The following is a 27,499-nucleotide window of genomic DNA, read 5'->3' as shown; positions in this document are numbered from 1 at the left end:
GGCTAGGGTTAGCCACACAGCAGTCAGCCAGGCCTATGTGACCAACCCCCTTCCACCACCACCACTACCACCACCCCTTAAAAACCTTGGGCACCAAGGCTTGGGGGAGCTTCCCTAATTGGCAATGTTCCATGTATGTTGTTATACACTGTTGCTGGGAGAAATAAGTATTGTCTGTAGAACTCCACTGGGAGAAGACAACTGGCATCTTGTACCTGGTATCTCTTAGACTCTGACTTGTGAGCTACTACTGATTTATTTAATCTGCATCTTTTTACTGTAGCAAATTGTAGCCATGAGTATAACAGCTTTGCTAAGTTCTGTGACTCCTGGTGAACCTGAGGGTGGCCTTGGGGACTTCCCAGGGACATACAGTATGCCGCTTCTGAGCCTAGGCCTGAAGAAGCCTCAAAAGTATTTTTTTCTTCTCTGACATTCATTCAGTTGCCTTAAGAAGGGTATGCTTGAGTCTGCCCACTAGTCCAGTAGGGGAAAGAGAGATATATGGAGCAGGGCCACTTCTAACAGGTTTATCCTACATCAGTTTACCACCAGCTGGCTGTACAGGAGTGAGCCCCATTGAGAACAGCAGAACCACCCAGGTGAACCACTCATCCCTGACACCAAGCTGATCTACAGGCTCAATGGGAAATTATACACACTTGTTCTAAGCTGCTGGGCTTTAGAGTGATGTATCTGTCATGCAGTAGTAGAATCGATAGGCCCCCAAAAAACTTTGGTGGCCCCAACCCTGCTGTAACTGATATCAGGGCCTCAAAGAGCCTCCACAAGCAGGTTAGTTTGAGGGGTTGTCCATCCTCAGCTTCAGTCAGGATAGAAGTCTCAAAGCAGCCACCCATGTAGCTTCACTCATGCAAATACAAATGATCAGTGTCTCCAATATGCCCATGTCTCACGAAGGCTTAAAGGAAAGGGAATGGGTAAGGGGAGAAAGGTGGTCTGAAAGCAGGTTTAAGTAAGAAAGCAGGTTTAGGGAGAAAGAGTGGGTCTCAGGGAGAAGTGCAAAAAGAGCAGAAATAAGAATAGAAGAGCAGAAAGAAGAATAAACATGAAGAAAAGGACTGTATGGAGGACAAGGTGGGGAAAAAATCTTGGGAGTATTTCTTACAACCTTCTATCCATGTACCTTCTAAAATGCTGCAGGCTTCCCAGGCTCAATCCTGGATTCATTTATGTCTTTCCTCAGGCTACTACTACTCTTCTTGGATACACCATTGACCTTTTTGATTTCACCATGGTTTTGAATTCTCTGGTACTGACTCTCTGTACCTTCCCTCAAACAAGTTTGCTTCATTCCTGGATCTATCCACTCCCAACTTCCCTGGTGTCTCACCCCTACGTGATGGAACCCTAGCCTCCAGGACCCTCCCCAGGCTGATGACCTGCAGCCCAGGACTCTACTGACCACCTGTGGCAGACTAGATTACTTTAGAACAAATATTCACTACCTTTACACCAACACCTTGAAGGGAGTTACTCACACACATTGATGTAGAGGTTGGCCATGTTACTTGGTTTTGGCCAATGAAATGTGAGTACCAGTAAAAATTTTCTCATTCCAAGCTTATGTCTTAAGGGACATCATATTTCTTCCTGTTCCTTTAGGAGATTCTGATCCCCACCATGAGAGATCATGCCCTAGTCACTGCTGTCCTTTTATCTCAGGTCCAGAAGGAGACATGGGGGACAGATGTGAACCTGATCCTCAGCTTGAACTAGAGCTACCTTGATCAACTCACAGGCATTAAAACCAATTTGGGAGCAGCTTATTATGTAGCACAGTATAATGGTTTCTGACTAATACACTACCCATGAAGGGAGAGCTAACATCTTGCTGAAGTGGGACCCCCATTATAACATTAACTACCACAAATCACCATTAAGGAAAATTCTTTTTATTCAGAGACACTTCCATAACCCCATCCTTGGTATCAACATTTTTAAGCAACATAGAATTTGGCTATTACCTGTTCATGAAATTTGGGGAAATGATGCTAAAACATGAATGCTCTGAAGAAAACTCCAGTGAGAACTGGTCTACTATCACCAGTCCAAATGAAGGCAAGGTACTAAGTGTTTTTACTGTCTAAGGGAAAGAAACTTGTACACAGACACATTGAGCTTCTTTTTCATTTGGCTACTTTGATGTCAGAGGGATAGAATTCTTAGGGTGTGGGAGAGCTCGCTTGGTACATTGCTACAGGATGTGCTTATAAAAAAAAAAAAAAAGAGTTTGCAGGGCTGAGAAGATAGGTACCTTGGAGTATGTGAAAGGTTTCCCTGAGGAAAAAGATTAGACTAGGTTTCTATGTGAGGTGGAAGACACAGGAGTCAGATCAACATTCAGAAGAATTCTCTGAAAAGAGACATCATGTACTGCCAAAGGAGAGGAGTTTTCCATTACTGGAGCTATTTAAGTGTTGAGTGGATGACTTCTTTAATTCAGTAATGAAACTCAATAAATTTCACTCAATAAATATATCTGTAGAGCCTGCCACATGCCAGGTGTTATGTGAGGTGCTGAGTGATGAACAAAGGGAGCATAGCACCTTCCCCTCCTAGAGTTTTAAGTCTGGTGGTGAAATTAGATATGATACATGCAACACACATAAGTGGACATATAGTGGCAAATTGTAGAAAGTGCCTTAAGATTGCTTTACATTGGGTGGCCAGGGAGGATAGTAACAGACATTTGTCACTAATGTGACTGATTACTTCCATGCCTGAAACCTTTTAACTCAGGCAAACTTCCCCAGGACCAGAATACGACTTGAAGTGGCTATAAGCAGTCAGGGAACTTCCTTGATCAGTGACTGGTTATAGGGAGGTCATTTACCAATGAAATAAATATCATTTCTGGCCAATGAGAGGAAAGTCAAAGTCTGCTGGCTAGACCTTATTAGAAAAGTTTGCTATTCTGATAAAAAAAAAAATGAATAGACTCAGATGGAATGGCCTTTTCTCTTTGTCCTTCCTTCTTTGTTCAGACTGAAATATTTGGATAATACCTGGAGATATGGCATTCACAACCATGAGGCTGCAGTTCAAGTACCCTAAGAGTAGAGGGATGGAAAGACAAGGAGACCTGGTTCTTGACGGTATTACCAAGCTGCTGCATCAATCCCAAACTATGTACCCTTGACCTCTTCTTAAGTGAGAAACACCAAGCCCTATTTGTTTAACCTACAGAGGTTGAGTTTTTGCTTACTTGCGGTCAAACACATTCCGAACTGATGAGTCCAGTAGAACTCTCCAAGGAAATAACATTTACTGAGACCTCAGGGATGAACACATGCTATCCGAGTGGAGAATGAGACAAAAGCATTGCAGGTAGAGGGGCAGCATGTGTAAAGACCCTCAGCAGTAAGAAGCTTGGCACGTTTGAAAAACTAAAAGAAGGGCTGATGATCTGAAGTTACAACGAGAAAGCATGGCCAGATCAGGCCACGCCTTGTAGGATGTGATGAAGATTTTTCTTTTACAATGTATACTGTACATGATATTCAAGACTGGAGTAACGAAGCACCCCTTCAGGTCACATGTCATCAATGCATGCCATGTGCTACTGACCTCTTGCTGAGCCTGGACAAATATTCCCCTCTATCTTTCCCTTAACCTGATTAGTCTGGACATGCAGCCAGAGTAGGAAAATGGGATAAAAATATTTGGTTGTGTGATTACTGGCTGGTTTGCTTTGGTGCTAGCTATTGATAATACAAAGAGAAAAGTAGCCATCTTTGCCCTTGGAGTATGGGTTCAACCATTTTTACTTTGACTGGTAATGGAAAGCAGCTTTCTACTGTTCATCATTAAGACTTTCAGGAACCTAGTTACTTTTTTTTTTTCTTAATATGAAGAGAGTTGATAAAGGTACTATTTTTAAACTGTGTAGGGAAACTCCAAGGAATAATGCAGTATTTTTGAGGCCAGAAACCAGAGGATACTGACATCACCTCTAGGGCTGAAGGACTGGTAATGGCAGACATAGTAGAGTTCAGAGAAAGAAATTGTTAATTGACAAGGGCTTCCTAAAGGGGCTGTGACCTGTTGAAGGATAATCAGCCCACAGAGACTCAAGGAGGAAGCCAGAAGAATAAACATCCACCCTGGCTCTCCCACTCACTCCCATTTCCTCCCAGTGGTCCTCATTGGCAAAACCCAGCCAGAAGCCAGGAGCATGGGAGAAGATCCCACTGACTTAAATGACTAGAAAAGGGAATATAGGGTTTAATGTAACAGAAAAGTATAGGAAAGAAAATTTGCATTACATTTGGAGAAGTAACACTCTTTGTTTATAACTATTTGTTATAATAGTTTTTAAGAGTCTAAATTGTGTCCGTCAAAATTATTCCATTCAGAAAAATCATCTCTACTTGGAGCTCCAGGCTGTTAGAAAGAGGCAGAACCATCTAGCTTCAAAACCATGTCAGTCAGGTGTCTTTGGGCTCCAGGAGATGGAATGATGCCAAGCCAGGTGGGAAGCAGGCTGGTGGGTATTCCCTCCCGTCACTCCCACATTTGTTTTAACACATATGCTGAGCCCTCCTGCCACCCCTGCCGTAATGTTGATGGTACACAGAGCCATTTCAGACCAATGATGCACTATGGGGACTGTAGAGGCTTATCCATGGGATCTCAGACTCTGTAATGAGGAAACCCTTTAGTGGGGACAGCTGAAATCCAGACTCACATCCAGTGGATTGACATGGACACCTTGGCCTCGGTCACCATGACTAGGCCTTAACTTAGGGAAATACTGAAGTCAAAGAAAATTAAGTCCCAGAGCATCAATGGTAGAAAGCATGCACATGCACTCCATGAGCCTATAACCACATTCTTTCTCCACATCCCCCTTGGCAGAGGTGGGTGGGACTGCTTTGTTCTTAATGTGCGTTGCACTCCAATGTGGGTGTATGCAGGGTGGCTTGCCCTGAACCTAGCTGTGTTTAGAAAAGGCCCAACATGGGCAGCCTGGGTGGCTCAGTGGTTTAGCCCCGCCTTCAGCCCAGGATGTGATCCTGGAGACCTGGGATCAAGTCCCACAGCGGGCTCCCTGAGTGGAGCCTGCTTCTCCCTCTGCCTGTGTCTCTGCCTCTCTCTCTCTCTCTCTCTCTCTCTCATGAATAAATAAATAAAATCTTTAAAAAGAAAAGAAAAGAAAAGAAAAGAAAAGAAAGAAAAGGAAAGAAAAGAAAAGAAAAGAAAAGAAAGGAAAGGAAAAGAAAAGGCAAGAAAAGAAAAGAAAAGAAAAGAAAAGAAAAGAAAAGAAAAGAAAAGAAAAGAAAAGGCTCAGCACACCTGGGCCTGACGAGGAACAATAAAGCTAAGAGATAACACCAAATAAATCCCACACGTGGGATCTTAGTACCTTGTCTTCCACCCATTAGAAAATCAAGGTCTAGTAAATATGGACATCACTTACCAATGCTTGGACCTTGCTGCCACCACCCCCACCACCACACCCTGCCATCTAGTATGTCTGCATTTGCCCTCCACCAAGTCTGGAGTTGCTGTATGACCACCTGCCACATAGTTCCACAACGCCTGAAGGACACATCCTCGGATAGTTTTTGACCCATTCCTGGCATGTCCTAGCAGATCTGCCAGAGCAAACTTCACATCTGCAGCCTCATGACTCTAAGTGATGAGATTTCTGTAGAAGAAAATCAATACTTGGTTGCCACAGTGGAGATTTATCGTATTTGCCATTACAGTCTGATGGTTAAAATACGTGAGTGGCCATAATTGTCATTGATTGGTGTGCAGAGGAGTTAATGGAAACAAGGAGGGCTGAGTAGGAGACACACAGTTCACTCAGAGCTGGACCTCGTATTTGCACCTTCACAGCAAAAGAAAGGCATTGACTGAATATCAGGCACCAGCAGAGATTTTACCAACTGGGTTTGGGCTGAGAGGGAACCTTCTGGGACTTTGCCCCTGGGGCCCATTTCTTTCCCCTTCCTCCTTTCCCCCCCTCCACCCCTTTTATTTATTTATTTTTAAAAGATTGTATTTATTTATTCATGAGAGACACAGATTGAGAGAGAGAGAGAGAGACAGAGAGAGAAGGAGGCTCCTCGCAGGGAGCCCGATGTGGGACTCGATCCCGGGTCTCCAAGATCTCACCCTGGGCCAAAGGCAGCACTAAACCACTGAGCCACCCAGGCTGCCCCCCTCCACCCCTTTTAAATCCCACTTGCCAAACTTGCCCCCAGACCCAGTCCCCAAGCCTCTCTCCTCAAGAGTCCATAAATCCAGCTTTCAGAGAGATCTCCCTCTTGGAAACTCTGCCACCTTTATTGTCGGAGGCCCCAGAACCTCTATCATCCTGACTTTGGCTGTCACTCAGCAAATGCTAGTGTTTTGAGAGTTTTACCTACTAGATTGAAAGCTCTTGGCAGTCAAGGACTCTTTGTGACCCAGCTCAGTCATGGCTACTCTTAGTATTATCATGGATGATAAATTAAGATGCTGATTCTCTCCTTCGTGATACAAAGAAATGCCACATCTCCTGTTTACTCCTTTTGTTATAAAGTTTAAGGTACAGTTTGTCCTCCAACTTTCTTCTTATCCCTATCTTTCAGGAAATGCTGCTTTTGAGTTGCAAACATTGCTTCCTCTGAGTCATCAACACAGGGACCCTCCTCTAAAGGAGTTTTGTTCTGGAAGGTTTCAGGGGATGAGTTTCTTTACTACTGAAATTGAATGGATGAGACGCTTAAGGCAGCATTCACGAGTCACTTGTTCTTCTGGAACCTCCAGAAGCTCTACAGAGAGGAGAAGCTTGTAATCAGTCAGTCTCAGCAGAAGAAATCAGAGCCTGGATTCCTCTGGGGAGTACCAGTGGAGTCACACTACTAATGAAAACCTAGGTTTATTTCTCTCTCAGAACTTCCAGCCTTCTGTAGGGCAGTCACTTCTGGGACCCCACAGAGGATGTCTCAGATATGCTCTCAGGAAAGTGCTCTTGGCTACCCCATGGTGGCCACCATGTTCCCTGGTCCTGCTCTGACTCTGGTGAGGTCCACAGTGCCTATGTAGATCCTTCCAGCACAGGATAACTTAGAGTAGCAGTTGTGGTAGCCAGTCTCCAGATGCCTCCACCCCCATTCTTGCTTTCTGGTTTTCATGCCTTTGTGTAGTCCCCTCCCATGCTAGATAAGGCCAACCTATCATCCAACAGCATGTGACTTCTAACTAGGTCAAAAAAGACACTTTGGCAAAAAAGACATTTTTAACCTTCATAAGACAGGAAAATTTACTATTCCATTGTAAAAAGAGATTGAAATAGAAAGGCAGGACAGGGGATAATGGTATGAGAATTATTGCACAATTTATCAAGATACAAGTACTTAGACATTATTTTGTTTCTTCAAATCCCACAATAATTATTCTGTGTAGCTGAAGAGTCTGTCCATTTCAGGCAGATCACCCTCATTCAGCTCTTTATGTTTCTATGCAGCTTAACTCCCTTGCCTAAAATTGGTACCTCACTTTCCTAATTTATTCTGAAGACCAAATAAATATGGGCTGCACACATTCCCAGGGTCTATCATATATTCACGAAGCCAGGAGGGATGATGCTGGCAGTGCCCCCTGAGCTCATATGTCCATCTGTCTCTTTGAGGTTATCATCCCTTTGCATAGATACACATTTTGATGACATTTTTGGAAAATCATTAATAAACATCAATGGCTATTGAAAAATTTGGAGTTTTGAGGAAATAGCTTCTTGTGGGGAGGGGGGCAGGGATAGAAAGATGGGGCAGAAGATTTTAGTTCTCATGAAGAATACAAATAATGTATATAGTCGATCCGCATTATTCACTGTGTACTTGCAAATAGCACTTACTTGCTAAGATTTATTCATAACCCTCAAATAAAATACTTGCAGTGCTTTCATTGTCTTTTGCTGACATGTACAGAGAAGCAGAAATTTTGAATTGCCCAATACGCACATTCCCAGCTGAGGGGGTCGAAGGCCGCGCTCTGCCCTCTTGTTCCAGCTCTCACGTTGAGGTATCCAGAGGATGGAGGGATAGAGGTAATGCTGTGTAGTGTAAACTCAGTCTCTGGGGCTGGATGAATAGTTTGACTCCCAGCTCTGGCATCTGTTAGGGTGGCAGCCTAGGGCCAGTCACTTCACTCTTCTGAATGTCATTTTCTTTTGTAAAATAAACAAAATAGAATTGACTGGAAAAAATTATTTTTAGGATTTTAAGATTATAATCTTTGTGAGGTGTGTGTGTGTGTCTGCGTGTTTCCCTTAAGAGCAATGTTTCAGTATTCACTGGTTCAGTGTTCCCAATAACTTTATACAAAAAAACTATCATAAATAACAAAAATTGGGATCCCTGGGTGGCTCAGCAGTTTGGCACCTGCCTTCGGCCCAGGGTGTGATCCTGGAGTTCCAGGATAGAGTCCCACATCGGGCTCCATCAGGAGAAGCATGGAGCCTGCTTCTCCTCTGTCTGTCTATCTGTCTGTCTGTCTCTGTGTGTGTGTGTGTGTCATGAATAAATAAATAAAATCTTTAAAAAAATAACAAAAGTCAACTCTATATTGGTCTAAACCAATGGTGGGCATTCTGCTCTGTCCAACCACTCCAAAAAATGACCATAATGGAGAAGTCCAGTGAGTGGCATATACAGGACAATTGTCCAAGATCTTAATTTAAAGGCTGGAAAAATTGGCCAAGAAGTCAACAGAGGCAAGTTGACATTATTTTTCAATTAGGTAGAGCAGTAGTTGAGCTATCCAGTCTGGAATCAGACCAATAAGAGGAGTTACATGGACTCTGCCCCAAGCAAATCAAAGGGGAGTCCATTCAGTTCAAAAATAATGTTTATTATAAGTGCTTAGCTCAAAAAAAAAAAAATAAGTGCTTAGCTCCTGCTACATACAAGGACTAGCTGTGTGGTTTTCAACTCCTATACTCCTATACTAGAGGCACAATAGTATACAGAGAATCCCTCAGAAGATACTGCCAAGTTTTTATGTAAAAAAATTAATAATTATTCTGTTTCTACAGTAAGTATACCCACTGTTCCAGTGAAAACTGTCAGTATGTGGAGTTGAGTGATTTGTGTGATATGTTCAGTGTACAATAGACCATGAGAGAAGAGGTGATTCACAGCAAACAAACAGACAAACACCCTGTGCCTCTACTGGTATACCTCCTGAGTATATGAAAGCTCTGAGAGGAGATGAGTCTAAAAGAAAAGTGAATAAATTGGGTAATAACTTGATACTGACTTCTTCAAGCATCCCCTTCAGTACCTATATTTGAAAGTACAGAATTGCCGAGTCATGGGGCTTATAAGTAGATACAGCCCACTTTCTGAGGTCTTGGTATCAGTCTACATTCCCCTCCTTTCCAGTTTAAGATAATTCTAGTAGTGCCACATAGTCACCAACACTTGGTATTAGCAGTCTCTTTAACGGGATCTTGAATCTTGCATGGAGAGTCTCAAGGGTAGAGAAAGCAGTTGGAGCTTGTGTGTTCCAAGGAGATCACTCTGCCAAGACAGTCCACAGTTCCTGATACATGGTCCCTGGGAGCACCAATTCTGTGTGAAGCTCTTCTTCCCAGCAATTCTCTGAGCTCCAGCTGTCTACAGCTTCAGGGGCCACTCCTGGCAAGACTTAGACCAGTGGCTCTGAAACATTGGCATTCATCTAAATCAACTGGCAGTCCTATTGAAGCACAGATGGCGAAGCCACCCCAAAGCTTCCTCTTCAGTAGGTCTGCAGCAAGCCCCAAGAGTTACATTTTTTTTTAAGATTTTATTTATTTATCATGAGAGACACAGAGAGAAGCAGAGACATAGGCAGAGGGAGAAGCAGGCTCCCCACAGGGAGACTGATGCAGGACTCAATCCCAGAACCTCAGGAGCCAAAGGTAGACACTCAACCCCTGAGCCACCAGGCATCCTGAGAGTTTACATTTCTAACAAGTTTCCAAGTGATGCCCATGCTGCCAGTCCAGACATTAACCTAGATAAAGGGAAGTAGGCATTCTAGGGAAGGATGAGAGAAATGATTCAAAGAATGTTGGAGAAGATCCAGACAAAATGAGCTAAAGGGCAATACGAATGTATAACTTGGCCAAAAAAGTGCTCAGTGTGGGCTGGACAAAGCCTGACAGTGGAGAAGGATGCAGATGAAGCTCTAAAACCACCTCACAGCACCCAGGTGCAGGTGGACAATCTATGGTCAATGAAGGGCAGTGGAGAAGATTTCAGTTTGTTTTCAGATCTGCAGTCATATCTGGGGAATCTACAGTTTACAGGTTAGACACTGAGCAGGTGCAGCAGGAAGGAGTAGGCTCTAAGTCCGGTTGTCCTCAATTGTGTGCCTCTCAACCACTTAACCTCTCCCTCCAGGCCTTACTTACTTTACTTTCAGTAACTCCTCAGGGTTGCTGCAAGGATCAAAGGAGAGTTGGACAATGAGTCACTTCGTGAATTGTGACATTCTGCAGAACACCACCCTTTAGCTACTGCTGGGGATGTGGAAATGAGCAGGACTGTGTCCTTGTCCACAGGCAGGCAGGTCCCGGAGCAGGAGGTTCTACACACACACACCTGTACATCCTATTAGGACTTCGCTTCTCTTCATCTCCCTTATTACCATCTAGCCTAACTAAGCAGCCTCACCGCCCTCCCAGGCCACTCAGCAATCCCCTGGGTCTTGCCCTGTAAGCCAACTATACGGCAGCCAGGGGGATTGTTTAAAAATCTAATCACATCATGTCGCTCACACACTACAAACATTCAGACAGTTTCTTTCTATTGTCTTGAAACCAAGTTTAAGCTCTCTCCATAAGCTCCAAGAGTGTATACGCTCTGAGCCCATTTTTCTAGCCTCACCTGGGACTCTTCCCAAAGATGCCCACCCCACATTCCTTCTCAGAATGCAAAAAATTTCTCTGTTTGTTCTCTGTCTTCTGCCAGAAAAGCCCTTTCCTTCCACTCCTTGCCCTGTCTGCTCACCCTTTTAGATCTTACAGTGGCCTTTGGCCACCCTGCAATCTCAATTAGATCATCGCATGAAATTCTGTTTCATTTATTTCATGGCTCTTTGTAATACTTACTTTTCATTTGTTCAGTGTATGTCTTTCTGACCCTATTGATAGGTTCTGAAAGCTGTGATTACATTGGTTTCATTCATTTTTGTATCCATCAGGGTGTTTTGGATGAAAGCAACAGAAATCAGTCTGGCTAATATAAGAAAAAGGAAATTCACTGGAAGGACATCTGTAGTTAGTAGTCAGGCCAGAGATCAGGGCTTGGAAACAAGCAAGAACAAGGCAGCTCAAAAAAGTAGGAAGTTAAAATGGCAGGAAATGTTCTGGTAAAAACAGCCTGATTGGGGTGTGAGATCCCTGAATGCCAACTTGTTTTCAGTCTCTTTAATAATCTGTTTTGATTTAAAATCCAGAGAACATTTAATTGTCCTGGCTTAGATCATGGACTCACCCTTGGCTTGGGGAGGGAGAGAAGCCTCATTGGACTGGATCCAAAAGAGAGTAGTAATCTCCATTAAAAAAAAAAAAAAAAAAAAGTGTTGGTTGGCTCTCCCAAAGGGGAGAATGCGTGCTGCCTATCCTCAAACAAGTTTATCTACTAGGCCACTATATTGATGCCTGCTGAATATCCAGACAGAGTAGCTACCCAATAAAAACATTTGTTCAGTGAATAAATGAAAATTTGCTTCTGGGCAAAGTTCAGAGCTTGTTCAGTACATATGCTTTAAAAAAAGCAATTGTAAATGCCAGTCTTGCTGCTTTGGAATATGAACCTCTTGGTGCATTTAAAGGTACTTGGAAGCACACATCCTGATTTAGTGTCATGGAATCCATAAGCAATCAGGGATACTAGGGAGTCATATACCTTTAGATGAGGACAAACCCAAAATATTCCTGAAATGTCATGCCCAGTTTTACTTTTAATGATCTCAGAAGGTGATGATTTTTATCTCTCTGGATAACTTTCTCTGGCATTAAGCAGGAAGATTTCCCCTCCAGTCTTTAAGGATATACAACCTATCACACACTGAGCCCCCTCACTAGAGATTGGACAATAAGACAGGAGGCCTCTGAAGAGAGTTTTCTCTCTTGGTGTCTCAGGAGAACCAAAAAAAAAAAAAAAAAAAATCTTATGGCCTTCCCTTAAACTGATAGAATTATGGAGGAGGAAACTAGATATGTGAGAAAGGAATGTGGGGCACTAAGTGAGAGCTTGGTCTTATCTGGCTGGTTAATGGAACATTCTTATACTTCATGGTTTAAGGATTTCTTTTTCCTTTCAGGATTTGTAGGTAAAATATTTTTAATTTTCAAGAGAAGAGGAGAGAATAGAGACATTTCCAGGTTCCATTTCCAGGGCCCTTTGGCTACATTCCCAGTGCCAGAATGTTTTCTCCAAGGGTCCTAGGCCAGATATCTGGATTTTTAGATGAGTTTTGTCGCCAAGAAAATTTTAGAGAGGAGATGTGTTTCAGTTATCGTTTGTAGCTTTATAAACCCCCCCCCCAAATAGTGACTTAAAACAGCAGCAATTTCTAATTCTTCATGATTCTGTGGATTGACTTTTATCAGCTGAATTATTCTTCTATTGCACACAGTATAGCTGAGGTAGTGCTCATGAACTATACTCAGCTGCGAGTTTGGCTGGATCTGGAACATCCAAGATGGCCCCTCATCCTCCAGGACCTCTCATCATCCAGTAGTTTGGACCAAACTTCTCAATATCATAGCAGTTGACTTTCAAGGAGCATCTCAAGAGGACAAGCCCCGACATAAATTCATTTATCCACCCTCTGTTGATACTATTTTGCTAATGTCTCTGACGACCAAACCAAGTCTTGTGGTCAAGTGCAGAGACAGTGTGGGAGGGGAGCCCACAAGGGTGTAAACGTCAAAAGATGTGGTTCATTGGAGGCTACCAATGTATCAGTGTATCCCCCAAGAGAGCAGGGCAGCTGTGCAGGCTGAACCTCCCCAGTTGTCAGTGCTTAGGTAAGGATGCATAACCCAATATCCAGCCTATGATTTTGCAATTCCAGAAATTCACTATGATTGGTGCATCTAGCCCCATCATCTTCTCTGAAGCTGCCTCTCATCTACAGACCCTGCCAAAGAAATGAGTTTAGGTTGTTGTGTTTTTAAGATCCTGTCTCCTTTATTTTTATTGTAAGCCACTGATATTTTTGAGGTTGTTTCTTATGTGACGGTACTATGCCAGTAGCAGACTGATACAAATCTCAAAGCTAAAGGTCCTGATTGGCCACTTTTCTGCTCCACTGACCACTTAGGGCTTGGGTCTCCCTAATCTTGTGGTTCTACCAACCACTAGAATATGATCCTGATCTGCATGTCTGGAGCCTAGTTACAGGCTTGTTTGGGTATCATCTTTGGGAAGAAGAAAAATGCATAGAGAAGCACATAGGTAATATTTTAGGCCAAAACTTGGAAGTTGAGTGCCTCATTTTCATTTACATTCAACTGGCAAGAATATAGTTACATGACCAACCCTAACTGCAAAGAAAGTTATAAAATAGTCTCTACCTGAGTAGCCAGGTATCCAATGAAAGAAGAGGAAAACAGCTTTTAGTGAACAATTAACAATCTCCACTTATAGATGGAGACAATGGCTAAAAATCTTCGAAGATTTTCATGAATAGTAGGATAGCATGAGTTATCATAGTGACATAGTTTCTGAAGCAAACTAGACAGTGAAACAAATTTTATGCTGGCTTGTACAAGCAACTGAGAAAATGTGATAGTCCTGGTTTTCCTGTGTTGTTTGACATGCCTCCACAGTACAGTGTCCACTTCATGGTCACCTTTTAGGAAAGACAAAGACAAACACAAGTGTATTCAGAGGGAGTAACAGGGTGATAAAGGCCTCAGAAGTAGGCCAGAAGCAGAATGGTTGAGGACTTGGGAACTTTAACGTTAAGGAGAATATTTGGGGGACAAAATGGCTGCCTTCAAACGTTTTAAAGTATGTCATGGTGAAAAGAGATAAAATTTATTCTGTAAAGTCTCCAGGAATAGATATAAGATAATAAAAGGAAGATACAGAGAAATATATTTATGTTCACTATAAGAAAAGAAGACTCTAGCAGAGAGGTCCAAAATGATTTATGCCTCAGATGCATTTGGGACAAGAAGCAACTGAAAAAATGCTAATGCTTGTCAAGTACCCATGATGTGCCCAGTACATGGTCAGGCACTTTCACATACTATTCCTTCCAAGCTCTGAAAGTCTATAAATGAAGAGGCTGTGCCCTAATTCTTTCTGAAGTCCTCTGAAGAGGCCACTTTACTCCACATAAATTCGTACTAGTTCCTATCTGGAAGTTTCCTCTTTTCCTGATTTTATCTCCAGATTCCAGAGGCAATTTACTGCAACTCTACATACTTTTCTTCAAATTCTATTTTTTGGGACTCACTGATAATTCTGCAGAGAACACACATGAATTAAATTTGTGGGGTGGAACTTCCTAGGGAGAAAATCCTGGGATGTTGTATGTATACCAAGTTGTGGGTTCTGTGGTAGATGGAGAAGCTGGCTGTGGCAGGGAAAGAAGGAATCCTGTCACTTAGTAACTTTCCAATTCCCAGCAGAAACCTAAGATCCTTGAGAGGATGTTTATAGTCCGGACTAGCATAGCTTTGTGGTGACCCTTATGTCTACTGTGTTACCGCATGGGGGAATCTGGAGAATGCTGCCAAGGAGGGTGAGTGGGCTGTTTTGGAAGCTCTGTCCAATGCACAGATGTCTAGTATCCTCCATATACCTCCTCTGGGAACTAGTGGGGAAAGATGCCTTTTCTGATACATTAGGAATTCCTCTTTATTAACTGGAGTTAAGAGTCTTTTTCTTATTCCTTATATCAAAGTTCCTCGATCTTCCAGATGTTTCCACTTGTTTCTCTTAACTCAACAGTCACCTCAGTCAATCCAGAGCCCCTAATGTTATGTTCTTCTATCAGTGGGAATCTCAAAGCAGGAAAGAGAAAGTGATGTTGAGGAAGAAACCTTAAAACTCCAAATCTCCTTAAAGGGTGTGAGAAGCTTTAATGTTTTGTACACAGCTGCAATGGAGTGCTAAAAACGTCCCACACAGTCCCAGGAAATTGAGAGGGAGCTGAGAGGGTGAGGAAGGAACCTATAAGGACACATAAATATCCCAGTTAAGCTCTGAGGAAGGTGAACAGAGGACAATTCAAGGCCCCTGGAGTCATAAAGTGACTTGCCTGAGGAGTCTGCTTGAAGAATGAGGGGTGTCCAATCTCTCATACCTATACACAGTCCACCCTTCAGCCCCCAGTCTCTTGTATCTTTGAAGCCCTCAAGCATCATATTTGGCCAGATGTTAGTAGAGGTTTGCTATGCTCAGGAGTCAGGAGTTCTAAAGTTCTGGGAAGGTTCTGGTCTTGTGACCTTGTGGAATAGAATCCCATTCAGCCTTTCCAGTGATAAGAATTCCAGCCAGCCTCCTTTGATTTACCTAATGGAAATCATATTTCACCATAGCAAGCAATAATTTTTCCCAAGACAACAGGGTGTAGACTCAAATGAGAAATGCACGTATTCTTCTTACCAGCTTTCTAAGGCCCTCTCATCTTTTGTCTTCAGCTACTCTTGTGGTAAGTGCTATCAAATTAGCTAAGAACACTCCCAGCTGAGCATCCAAGAGGAGTGGACCCAGAGAAGATTGGGGATGGATAGGGACTCTTCATCAGAATTATTTCCTTGTTCTAGATTCCAATGAAGTGAAATTATAGAGTTAAACAATATTAACATTGTTCAGGACTTTGATACACATTGCAAAACTGCTTCCAGAAAAGTTATACCATCACTGCTATCTTGGGCTATTTTTCATATTTGGTCCCTTAGCAATGTCCTTTTTATTTTTTTAAAGATTTTATTTATTTATTTATGATAGACACAGAGAGAGAGAGAGAGAGAGAGAGAGAGAGAGAGAGGCAGAGACACAGGCAGAGGGAGAAGCAGGCCCCATGCAGGGAGCCCGACGTGGGACTTGATCCCAGGAACCCAGGATCACACCGTGGGTGGAAGGCAGTGCTAAACTGCTGGGCCACCAGGGCTGCCCGCAATGTCCTTTTCCAAAGCTAGTGGCTATACTATCTTTCTGAATTATATCACCAGCCCCCATTCTTAGAACTTAGTCCCTAACTTTGATACTTAGAACTTGCCCCACTCATTTGGGGCAGGGAACTTTTGAAAACTGAGTTTAGAATAAATCCTTATTCATATGTGAAGCTCCCACTCCAGGATTTCATCAGCCTCGTTACACAACCAATACATTAGCTATACCTTTGAAATGAACTCATCACATTAACTGGCAACACTTTGTTAGTGAAGGAAATAAGGAAAGGCTGTTTTTCTCTCAAAAAGAAAGAAGCGTCCCCAGGAAATCTCAGGTTGCCTCCTATATGTAACCTGTTTAAATGTTCCTATCATTAAAGGATTTGCATTGTCTTAGTCTCTTGATGGGGAATAGACTAAGGAAGACAATCAGGAAAAAGAAATAGTGAGATCTCCATTAAATTGCTCTTCAATTTGGGCTGTGTAATTAATTAAGGTGATTTTGACAAGTAACTAAAAAGCCAACTCAAGAAGTAATTTATGATCTCACACCAAATGATCCAACAGTGTTTTCAAGGAACTAACTCTTTCCTCTTCTACTCTATCATTCTCAATGTGTAGTCAGTATTGCCTCCGTGCTAGCTCCTCCCAGTCACAAGACAACTGTGACCATATGTTGCTGCCATAGCCTCAGACAGTCAGTTTCATACATGGCAAATCTAAGGTGTCTATTAAACATCCAAGTGTAGTTGTTGAGAAGGCATTTGTGTGTATATCCCTGGAGTTTAGGAAAGAGAACTGGTCTGGGTATATAAATATGTTAGTCATTGCCATAGAGGTGATGTTGCTGATGTTGCTGTCCTGGATAAGCACAGTTTTAGTTTAATGTAGGAGCAAAATCCTGTTCGGTGTGGTTTAAGAGAGAATGGTTGGAGAGAAGATAAATACTGTGAGTCTAGAAAAATCTTTTCAATTTTGCTGCAAAGGGAAGCAAAGAAAATATAATCAAAAGAAGGGGGGATTGATGGGAAAATAACAGTGTATTTGTGCAAATAGGAATGATCTATAAGACAGTGAAAAAATAATGACATAGAGGAAAAGAGACAAATTATTGGGGTAAGGCCTTTGAGTGTAAGAAATGATTGGGAATTCCTATTAAAGAAGATATTTCTTTCTAGAGGAGTACAGATAATCCATGTATAGTATTGGGTGGAAAGCAGATGGTGGCTGGTGGGTACATAGATGTAGTGGTGGGAGTTCATAGAAGCTCTTCTTTAATTGTGAAGAACAAGGTCATCAGCTAAGAGTTAGGATGGAGGGGGCGGAATTGGAGGTTTGAGAAGAAAGAAAAAGATCTGAAATTGTATGAAAGTAAATAGACTAGGAAAAACCATGTGATTGGCAGCAACAAGAAAGGCACATTTGAAGTTCATGCCTATAATATGGGATGATAATAAAAACACTACATTATGAAGATTAAATAAGTTAATTCATGTAAAGTAATCAGAACAATGCTTGGCATGTGGTAACACTGCAGAAGTATTAATCATTCTTGTAGTAGCAGAAAGGGATAGCTTTGTTAATTCAGCAGAACTGAAGTAGTGGGTGTGATTCCAGTGGAGTTACATTATTTATTATCATATATCATATGTCTAATGGTAAATGTAAGTAATAGTATGCACAAGAAATAGCAGTAAAACTAGAAGTAAGAACATATTAATCTTGAGATGACTTTGAAGCACCCACTCAATGTCTACTTTACGGCAGCCCTTGATTCATCTAGGTATTAGGAATCAGGATAGCTGTGGTCTTGTGGGGGGGGCGGTGAGTAGAACGGGGGAGTGACAAAGTCTTCTGAGAGATGGACAATAATTCTGTTTCTTGATCTGGTGCTGGTTACACAGATGTGTTTCATTTGAAAAAACAATGTATCAAGCCGTACACTCGAGAGATGTGCGCTTTTCTCTGTATTTCAATGAAAAGTTTTAAGCACATAAAATTTTTACTTAGAAAAATTTTAACAAGTATAGAAACAGAGGGCAGCCCTGGTGGCACAGTGGTTTAGCGTTGCCGGCAGCCCAGGGTGTGATCCTGGAGACCCGGGATCGAGTCCCACATCGGGCTCCCTGCGTGGAGCCTGCTTCTCCCTCTGCCTGTGTCTCTGCCTCTCTCTCTCTCTCTCTCTGAATAAATAAATAAATCTTTAAAAAAAAAGCATAGAAACAGAGAGATGAATGTCTTCTAATGTCAGTAGACTACCTCAAAGAATGATAAACTTGATCTTTATTTAAATTTTCCTTTTTCAGATCCAAGTTATCTTGAGTGGATTTCTTCACCCCGAGCATGAGTCGCAAGTCCCTTTCCCTGGGGAAGTAGCCCTGCATAATGCAGAGATTTGAGGCCCAGAACTTTTTCCTTCTCTTCCCTGCATCCTGGCATCTTTAAAAGTAGATGAATCTATTCTCTGCAGAAAGTTAGGTAATCTTCAAATTATTAATCTCTACCATCTCATCGAGATCAACATTTATGGGACACCTAGATGGCTTAGTGGTTGAGTGTCTGCCTTCAGCTCAGGTCGTGATCCCCGGGGTCCTGGGATTGAGTCCCCACATCGGGCTACCTGCAGGGAGCCTGCTTCTCCCTCTGCCTATGTCTCTGCCTCCCTCTGTGTGTGTGTGTGTGTGTGTGTGTGTGTCTCATGAATAAATAAATAAAATCTTTTTTAAAAAAGATCAACATTTATCAAATTCTGCTAAGAGTCTTGAGTTCTTTGATACAAGATAATGTGAACCACTAGCTACTTTCTCATCTAACACGTCGCTCTAAAACAGAGGCAGAGTCTAATGCTGCAGACATTCTAGTCTCAATTCACCCACCAAGTGTTCTGCATCTGCAGAGGGACAGCGGCATATCTCATCAGCCTGGGTGTGAGATGGGGATGCTGGCTAGGTTATCAGCCAACAGAATGTCAGGACTCACAGTCTGAGATGTCTTATGACCAGCCCAGACACATGAGACTGTGGTTAAAGCTATGCTCTCAGAAGCTTGGTGATTTATACCCCCACCTCAGTCCCCTAGACAGCTTCATGAGAAAATAGAAACCAACTCAGAGTCCAATTCCTCCCATACAACTAAAGGGAACAGACATCCAGCCCATGAAGCGGAGGTAGCAGAGCAATGAGGTGCTTGCAGCCAAGTAGAGATCAGACCCTTGGCGCTGAGCCCTAACCCTCTACAGATGGCTCAGCTGCCCAAACCTAACACCGACCCAGACAAATGAAGCAGCACCTACTTTAGAAGAGCTCAGAGTGACCCAGCTTCATCCAATACAGTAATTATTGAGAAGCCAAAGCTATGGAAACTCGACTCTTGATATCTGTTCTTCATGCATCTTGTATGACCATTTTCCCTCTAACTTTTCCTTTTGGCTGGAATGGATGACTTCACTTGCCGCTAACCACAGTGACTAAGACTTAAAGACTGTGTTTGCTTGGAAATAAAATTTGGCATCAATGGCATCGTTCTGCCCCTATGTGGATTGTATGTCTCCAGACCTCCTTGTACTGTCTAGAAGACAAGAGTTCTGAGACTCAGTGCTTCTGGCAAGTCCACTTAATGTCATGGCCGAGTGAGAACTTTATTCATTTACAAGTATTTAGCGAGCACCCATTCTGTGCCACAAACCACTCTATCTGCTAAAAATACGTCATGAACAAGATACACAAAGTCCCTCTGTCATAGAGTTTACATTCTAGATAGAGGGAGACAGACAACGAGCAAGTAAACAGATAACATTTTTAAGGACAATTTCAGCTATTGGTAAGACCTGTGAATAAAAACTAAACAATGTGGTGAGAGGAAGAGTGACTAAGGTGGGAGTGAGCTGCTTTAGTGGAGTGGCAGGATCAGACTTCTCTGGGGGAATGTCACATCTAAGCTCAGATTTCAACAAGGAGGTGCATGTAGGCAAAGATCTGAGGGAGGTATTCCAGGCAGAAAGAACAGCAAGTGCAAACACTTGAAGGCAGGGACCAGCTTGGTATGTTTGCGAACCAAAAAAAGGTCAGTATGGCTAGAGTAAAGGAAAGAAGGCCTACAAAGCATGTAGGAGCTAGATCATGTAAGATTGTGGACTGTGATAAGAAATAAAATTTACCTGCTTGATAGGGACAGATCATTCAAATGTACTGCCAAAGGGAAAGAAACAGTTTTGAGTGTGAAGGATGGAATATAGCCAAGTGGTTAGGGGCTCAGGCTCTGGAAATAGAGCTCTCTTGGGCTATATCCCGGGTCTACCACTATGCTGTATAAGCTGAAGCAAGTGGCTTAACCTCTTTGGGCCTCGGTTCCCTTATTTTAAGTTAAATATAATGGTAGTTTCTACCTCAGAGATATTATTCTGCTTTGAGGATTAAGGAAGTTTATACATTTATGGAGCTTAGGATCATTCCTGACGTGGTAATACTTACATTTTAAGTGTTCACTGTGGCTGTGTTATTATTGTATAGACATATTGATAATGAGAAAAGGACTGTCAATGTACTTTTTACTATGTTATATTTTACATTTTTATTTTTTTAAAGATTTTATTTATTTATTCATGAGAGACACACAGAGAGAGGCAGAGACATAGGCAAAGGGAGAAGCAGGCTCCTTCTGGGGAGCCTGATGTGGGACTCGATCCCAGGGCCCTGGGATCACGACCTGAACCGAAGGCAGATGCTCAAACACTGAGCCACCCAGGTGCCCCACATTTTGCACTTTTAAATGGTTATTGGAATAACATTGTCACAAATTGTATTATGTGTCCTTAATTCTTTTTTTTGTGTGTGTGTGTGTGTGTGTCCTTAATTCTTCCTTCTATTCTTCTCCCATGGCTTCTATATTAGTCTGCTAAGATAAACAACAGAAAACTTTTTAAAATTTAAAATTAATAAAATTCTGGGTGGCTCAGTCAGTCAAGCAACCAACTCTTGGTTTCAGCTCAGGTCATAATCTCATGGGTTGTGGGCTAGAACCCCACATAGAGCTTCAGGCTCAGTAGGGAATCTGAAGATTCTCTTCCTTTACCCCGCCCTCCACTTGTGCACATGCACACCCTCTCTCTGTCTTAAATAAATGAATAAATATTTTTTAAAATAAAATAAAATTAATAACAACAGAAATTTATTTTCTCACATTTCTGGAAGCTAGAAGTCCAGGATCAAGGTATTAACAGGGTTGGTTCCTCCTGAGGGCCGTAAATGGCAGATCTTCTCTGTCTTCACATTGTCCTCTCTCAGTCTGTGTCTCTCTGTCCAATTTCCCCTTTTTGTGAGGACCAGTCATTTCAGATTAAGGCCCACCTTAATGCTCTCACTTGAATTCGATTACCTCTGTAAAGACCCTATTTCCAAATGAGGTCACATTATGAGGTGCTGGGGGTTAAGACGTCTTGTAGGAATTTTGGTGGACATAATTCAACAGCTTTACTGAGTGGAACATATCTCGTCATCCCACTCATTTGGGGCTTGGTCATATGACTTGCTTTGGCAAATAGAATGTGGGCAAATGTGACACTTTCCAATTCCAAGACTCTCAAGAGACATTTACATGTTTCCATATGCTTCTCTTGATCATTTGATCTCTGCAATCAGGATGTCATGCCCTGGATCACCACGGTGACTTTAGACAGAGCTTCAAAATGAAACTAAGCAGAACCTAACCTAAAGTCTTGAGTCCAGCCTAGCCAAGCTGATCCACATCTGGCCCACCATCACCTGCAAACCAATTGGCAAGAAATAAATATCTGTTGTAATAATAAGCCATTAGAAGTTGTGGAGTTATTTGTCATGCAGCATTATCACAGTAAACATGGACTAATAAAACATTAAAAATATTTCAAACATTTTTCACTCAGAAAATAATAATCAACTATCTTTGTTTTTACACCTCCATTCTTCCAATCTTGATCCTGGAGCCTACATACTTTTTTTTTTTTTTTTTTTTTTTTTTTAAGTAGGCTCCATGCCCAGTGTGGAGCCCAGTGCAGGTCCTGAATTCACGACCTTGAGATCAAGACCTGAGCCGAGATCAAGGGTTGGATTCTCAACTGACTGAGCTACCCAGGCGCCCTGCCTACATACATTTTTAGTGTTGTTTAATTGTGTGTCATTATCATTTCAGACTCCAATTTTTTTTTCTATTTAGCACCATGTCAACCACTTTTCATGCAGTTTCACAGTTGTCCTAATAATCAAATTTCCTGTCTACATAGCACCTCCTTCATCTGCTCCTCTCTGGGGGTCACCTGTGAACTCAGGCCATCTCTACCATATTTCCTTAGTCCTGACCATTTCTAATGCTTCCAGATTGTTGCAATTACAAACACTATCATAAAAGGGTATGGTAAAGCCAGGCTGCCTGCAGGCCTGCCTGCTGACCACCAGGAGGCCCCCAGGATGTGCCAGTCTTAGCCATCTCGCCACTAGTCAGTGAATGGTTTTCAGCCTTGGTGAATTTTAGAAGTCCAGCTGTGTCAGTGCTCCCGAATAAGCCAGATGCAAACAGACAGTGATGTAAACCAAACCTATGCATTTCCAGCAAGGAGAAGCTCCCCAGGTTAGGGATTAGATAGCTGCTATCCTGTAATGAGGTTTCCATTTTTCCAATGCTCTTGTTCTGGAGGATCTAAGTTTGTCCTAAGATTGGCAAATTTAGAATCAGAATAAGAGAGGAATGAGGATTCTGAAGGCTGTTTCATCCAGCCTGGGTTGGAGGTCTGATGAGAGATCATGTCACATTGTGCTGGGGACTCTAGTCTCTTACCTCACCCTATGCCAGACTGTCACTGAGTCCCTGAATCTCCAATACCTTGGTGTTTCTATGTTCTCTAAGGAGGCCTCAGCTGCTGGAGATGGAATGAGTTCCCTCAAATTGCTTTTGTGTGGCTTAAAAACTATACTGTCACCACTTGGGATAGTACATTTGGGCTAATTTCTAGTAATATACTTGAAGTATTATAAGAATATTTGGAATCAGAAGACCCAGGTTTGAGTTTTTATCCCTTATCAGCTTCCTGGATGGCCTTAGCTGAAAAACGTAACCTCTTCGAGCCTCAGTTTCTCCATCTGCCCCTGCAAGGCAGACTTTCCAAGGTCATTAAGGTGAACATGTTTTCAGATCCTGTTAGTTGTTGTTTCTATGGCTGCCCGGGGCTCTCCTTCATTGCATAGAATTCTCCAGGCTCACCTAACTCCTTGCAAAGTTTGCCATGGTAGAATGGGTCAATGGCTATTATACCACAAAGAGGCCCCCAAAAAGCCCTTCAGAGATAAAACAGTAGTAGGGGATGTAAATAACTGCCTTCCTTCTGCACACATCTCCACTGCTCAGTGACCTGAAATTCCATCCTTTGTCTTCTCTCTTGAACTCTCATTAAAGAATGGCTTTAATTTGGGGGCCCAGAGTGGTGTTGGTGATGTATGGAGATCCTAGCAAAATGTCAGGGTGTGCAAAAGTGACATGAGCCATGAATAGAATGGCCAACAATAATCAAAATAATCATATCTCGGGCCTTTCAGTTCTCAAAGTACTCTTGGAAAAAAGTACCAAGTAATCTTCATTATTTGTAAACTGAACAGCATCTATACCAAGTGCTCCTGGGGTTTGTCTTTGTCTTCATCTTCTAGGTGTATTAAAAGCGGAAGGTGCAGGTGAAAATTAGCAGTTGGTATTTGTGCAATTGGTGTGTGTGCATTTGTCTGCATGCTTGCACACACATGGAGGGGACATAAAAACAGCAGGAAACAGAGAAAGAGACAGAAAAAAAGTGGGAGGAAAAAAGTGAATAGAAGAAGAGGAAGGAGAGACACTAAATGCTTACAATGGTAAGACAGAACTGAAAAGAAAATGGAAAGAAGGATAAAGGAGATGAAGAAGAAAGAAGGGGTGAGATGTAGCAGGAGAGAAGAGAAGAAGAAGGAAGAGAAAGTATCAGGGAGGCAGAGACACACCTCCCAGGGTGAGCCGGCTCCTCAAGCCAGTTTCAGGAAATGAGGCACTTCTGCCAGAAGTTGGCTCTAAACTTTTTAATTTTGTTAGAACACCCAGAGATGACCATGGGCTAAGAAATCATCAGTTCATACTAGCAAAATTCAAAGGATGTTGGAATAAACTCCAGAATAACACTTCATTATCAAAGATAAGCATTTCTCAGTATTCACAGATTGCCGCCCACTCTCCTGAGCCCCCTCTTCCTGGACTCCAATGAAATAATCAGTGTCAGGGACACCTGGGTGGCTCAGTGGTCGAGTGTCTGCTTTCGGCTCAGGTCATGATCCCGGGGTCCTGGGAGCGAGTCCTGCTTCGGGCTCCCCCGCAGGGAGTCTGCTTCTCTCTCTGCCTATGTCTCTGCCTCTCTATATCTCTCATGAATAAATAAATAAAATCTTTAAAAAAAAAAAGAAATAATCAGTGTCAGATTGGAGTTCTAACAAGTCCAGTGGGATATTTTGATCATCTCCCAGAAGGGCCCAGACTCAAGTATTTTCTAGCCAAAATGCTTATTTCTGCCTGTGACTCTCCACAAGGTAGGTATCATCATTATGTCTGTTTTTTAGAGGAGAAAACTTGTAGACACTAAGTAGCTTGCCCGAGATCAAACAAATAGTGAGGATTCAGACTTCAGTCTGACTGCAGGGCCCGAGGATATAACAGGTGTGAGCATAGTTAGAAACACACCTGGGGATCCCTGGGCGGCTCAGCGGTTTGGCACTTGCCTTTGGCCCAGGGCGCGGTCCTGGGGTCACGGGATTGAGTCCCACATCGGGCTCTCGGCATGGAGCCTGCTTCTCCCTCTACCTGTGTCTCTGCCTCTCTCTCCCTCAATCAATCTCTCTCTCTCTCTCATGAATAAATAAGTAAGTAAATCTTTAAAAAAAAAAAAAAAGAAGAAGAAGAAAAGAAACACATCTGCCACATGGGAGACATTCAACACAGCTGCCACCTCTGCTACTAGACGCCACCTAGTGTCCAGGGAAATGGGCGATTCCTGTCACGGCTGGCCAAATCAGTTCTCTGCCTGCTTTGCCTTCTGCATCTCTCAGCTTGCCTATGGATGCATCTCATGAACTAAGCCTCAGTCATGTATTGGAGCTTCCAAGATGTTCTGGGAATTGTTTAATAGTGGGGAAGAAAATCCATACCTCTGGCCTGGACTGATACACACAGCATGTTCAGGCAGAGCTGTCATTAGTTGAAACACAACAATACAGCCAAAGCATCTGTTAAAATATCAAAATCCTTCCAAACTAGTTGGTAAGTCATCACTATCCCCGGCTCCCAAGTGCCTGCCACCAGCCAGGAAATCCCAGCTCTCCCCTAAGATACTCCCTCAAGGCCTCAACTGTGATGGTTAATTTTATGTCACTTTTACTGGGCCACAGGGTTCCCAGATATTTGAGCAAACATTCTGAGTGAGTCTGTGAGGCTATTTCTATATGAGATTAACATGTAAATCAGTGGACTGAGTGTAGGTCCCTAACATGGGTGGCCCTCATCCAAATAGTTGAAGACCTGAATAAAACAAAGACTCCGGGCAAGAGGGACTTCTCTCTGACTGACTGTGTCAAGCTGGGACAGTGGTGTCTTCCTGCCTTTGGACTCAAACCCAGGCTGGAAGCTGACACCACTGGTTCTCCTGGGTCTCCAGACTCTTGCTCCCAGGATCACTCAGCCTCTGTAATGGGAGCCAATTCCTTCGATATTGGAAGATAGATACATACGTACATACATATAGGGAGAGAGAGAGAAAGAAAGAGATTCGATTTGGTAGATATTGATATTGATACTGATATCTGTTTCTCTGGAGAACTCAGACTAATACATCATCCAGAGTGTTGATGCCTGACCAACAAGCAGCCTTTGGGACCTTCCCTGAGCCAGTGTGCCAGAGTATTATTGTAATTAGTTACTACCAGAGATCCCCGAATAATCAAGCATTTTGGCTTCGCCAACAGGGGTGTGCCTCTGACTGTGCCAGGCAAGAGCATTCTTGGAGAGCACAGAATGGCATTCAGGAGGAGTCACCAATCCGACCTTCTCCTACATCACTCCACGTCCCATCCATCCTGCAGAAGGACGGCAGGCTTCTCCTGCCTGCCCAACATCAGTGCCTGTTTCGTCACGTCTGAGCCAAAATGCTTCAATAAGTCATTGCCATCTGTGGGTGGAATCTACTGAGGGGAAGTGGGGGACCTGGGAGAGGGGAAGGGGTGTAGTTGTTACTATGAGAGGCATATCCCATAGGTGTTTGACTTGTAATAGGTCTGTGTCCAAGATCCAGATCCCCGTGCCTGTAAGTCCCTATGCCGAGAGCCCACGTGGAAGGAAAGCTCAGTTTTGTCTTCATTCTTCCCGGATCCATTCATATAGAGACTTAGATGGGCAGGAACTGCGTGGTCTTTTCCACTCTGCATGTATTTTCCAGCATAATCAGATGTAGGAGGAGAACATATCTCATCAAATAAAGAAGTCGACTTGTCACAGAAACTTCTGTAGGAGGGGGAAAGACTCAGAAAAGCCACAGGAAGGTAGACAAACCCCCAAGTTTATAAGGAGTTGCTATTTGTTGTCTGTGCTCAGCAGTAAAGCAACCTCACCATCGGGGCTTTCTAAAAAATCGTCAGTCCCTGTGTGTTAGTGTGGGTTCAGCTGCATGCAGTCCTCGGGCCTCTGATTCTAGTCATTCTGCGTGAGAGATGTGTGAAAAGAGGGAACGTGTTCATGTGTAAGAGCTGGGATAAAAGAGGGAGGGAGGGCGGGAGGAAGAGAATATAGAAAGCAGAATTAAAGCAGCACTTGAGACAGATGGCAGGAGGGGAAACTAAGACATTTCCTTTCTTGGCTTAACTAAGGAACGGATCAGAGCTGAGTGATCAGCTCCAGAAGACCACTGTGTGAGAAGGCCCAAGGGGGAGCACTGGGGCGTACCCAGGAGCTAGAGCAACCCAGCCGGGGGTGCACACAGAGCCTTGGAAGCTCCTGAGTGGGCTGCTGTCTGTCCCCTCTCGCTCCTAGGTTACACAGGCTGACCAGAGACTAGCCCCTGGCATTCCCGGGCGAGTCAGAAAAGTCCCGCACTGCTGCTTAGCCTTCCGATCGCTCTCCTCTACCTTCCCACAGCTTCCTCGGGAGAGGATGCAAGGAATCCCGTTGGTGGCAAGTTATCGGTGGCCAGCTCCAGACCCAGGGCTCTTGGCTGGCCATGGAAGGCCAGAGGATGCCAGGAGCCCCAGAGAGGAAGGGCAGACTCCTGGGGACCCCCTAAAGATGCAAGATCACCGAACCAGGAGCAAAGGTAGCATGGGCTCCTTC

The 27,499-nt window shown here is 43.1% G+C and overlaps 2 long non-coding RNA genes across 2 annotated transcripts in view; one reads left to right on the top strand and one right to left on the bottom strand.

Annotated features, from left to right (window-relative positions):
• The window catches only part of LOC144293933 (uncharacterized), a 33,836-nt gene extending 18,379 nt beyond the window's left edge, over window positions 1-15,457 (bottom strand). The window contains exons 1-2 of the long non-coding RNA XR_013361288.1: window positions 15,289-15,457; window positions 7,980-8,185 (exon numbers count right to left, since the gene is read on the bottom strand). This is a non-coding gene — a long non-coding RNA (uncharacterized LOC144293933). The remainder of the gene's footprint in view (window positions 1-7,979; window positions 8,186-15,288) is intronic.
• A 52-nt stretch (window positions 15,458-15,509) lies between these two features.
• LOC144293934 (uncharacterized) lies at window positions 15,510-26,918 on the top strand. Its single transcript, XR_013361289.1, has 3 exons — window positions 15,510-15,681; window positions 18,451-18,622; window positions 26,143-26,918. It is a non-coding gene; the product is annotated as an uncharacterized LOC144293934 (long non-coding RNA).
• The last annotated feature ends 581 nt before the right edge of the window (window positions 26,919-27,499 follow it).

The sequence above is a fragment of the Canis aureus genome, chromosome 22, assembly GCF_053574225.1.
Source record: "Canis aureus isolate CA01 chromosome 22, VMU_Caureus_v.1.0, whole genome shotgun sequence".
In the NCBI taxonomy this organism is placed as follows: Eukaryota; Metazoa; Chordata; class Mammalia; order Carnivora; family Canidae; genus Canis; species Canis aureus.
Note: the sequence above shows the minus strand (reverse complement) of the source record. Positions and strands in the feature narration are given on the sequence as shown.